The sequence below is a fragment of the Condylura cristata genome, unplaced genomic scaffold (assembly GCF_000260355.1).
Source record: "Condylura cristata isolate star-nosed mole 26May11 unplaced genomic scaffold, ConCri1.0 scaffold00096, whole genome shotgun sequence".
NCBI classification, from domain to species: Eukaryota; Metazoa; Chordata; class Mammalia; order Eulipotyphla; family Talpidae; genus Condylura; species Condylura cristata.
In genome coordinates, this window is record NW_004567197.1 from 135,721 (window position 1) to 136,933 (window position 1,213).

Genomic DNA, 1,213 nt, shown 5'->3' on the forward strand with positions numbered 1-1,213 from the left:
GGTCAGGAGAGGTCTGCCACGCCATGTGGTCACCTCCGGGGCAGGCAGGAATCGAACTCATGCTGAAGTGTCTTTAGCTTCTTAGTGCTGTGCTTTAACCTGCTGTGCCACCAGGGAGGGCCCAGTGTTTTTTGTTTTTTAATTTATTTTAGTTATGTATCCAACAACTGGGGTATAGGCCAGAGGTATGTATGTGGTGAGGGAAGGGAGAATGAAGATTCACTAGAAACAGAGTGGGGAGCAGAACAGGCAGATTGACTGAAATACAGTGTAAGGGGAGCAGAGGTTGAGACAGAAGAGGTCTACTGAGCTATGTGGGTCAACTTCCTGGTCAGGATTGAACTCGTGCTGTAGTGGTTGCCGATAAACACAAATGCTCCTAAGATGGCATTTTCCTGCCACTGTGGATACAGAGCACTTGGCAGCCAGAGAAGAGGCTAGGATCCAACTCATGAAGACAGCATAAGACACAACAGGAGATGCTCCCAGAGCTACCAAGATGCCCCAGTGTAGCATCTTGAGTGTCACCAGACAGTGACACTCAAATCTGCAGTTGCAGCAAAACTGGGCTCTAATCGTCACCTTCTCTGCCAGATTGCAACAGCAGCAAAACAGAACAGTTTCAGTCGCTGGGCTACTTGCAAAGCCTTGCAAAGCCTTTTCTTCTCTGAGGTTGGCTGCTGGAGGCCTCTCCTCATCTTTCAGGGGCCCACAACAGACTTCTGGAAGATTGGTGCAGTGGGGGCAGAACTTTTTGACCCTGGAATTGCTGAAGACCCGAAAATGCCAAAATCCTGATAACTGGATCCCTAATATTGAATCCTGAGGGCTTCTTCTTCAGTCCCTTATATATATATATATATATTTTAATCAGAATCTCCACCCCCCAACAATACTTAGTTCACATTTTCCTTGGGACTCTCCATCCTCACCAGCAGCCCCCTTCCAGGGGCTGCCACCATAACAAGTTTGGCTTCAGTCACTGGTTAAGGTACCAGTCAGATTTCAGTCAGAAAATAGAAATCAGTCAGTCTAAACAGAATTGATTGTTACAACTCTTACAAATTATGAAAATTATATCTTGAAAGTGTTAGGGAGCCTGGAGGAGCACAAGTCAGCACAGGCCCCTAACTTTCAGGGGTCAGGAGACTTATCATAGCAACAGATAGATGTGTGTGTGTTGTATGTATTTGTGTATGTGTGTGAGTGCATG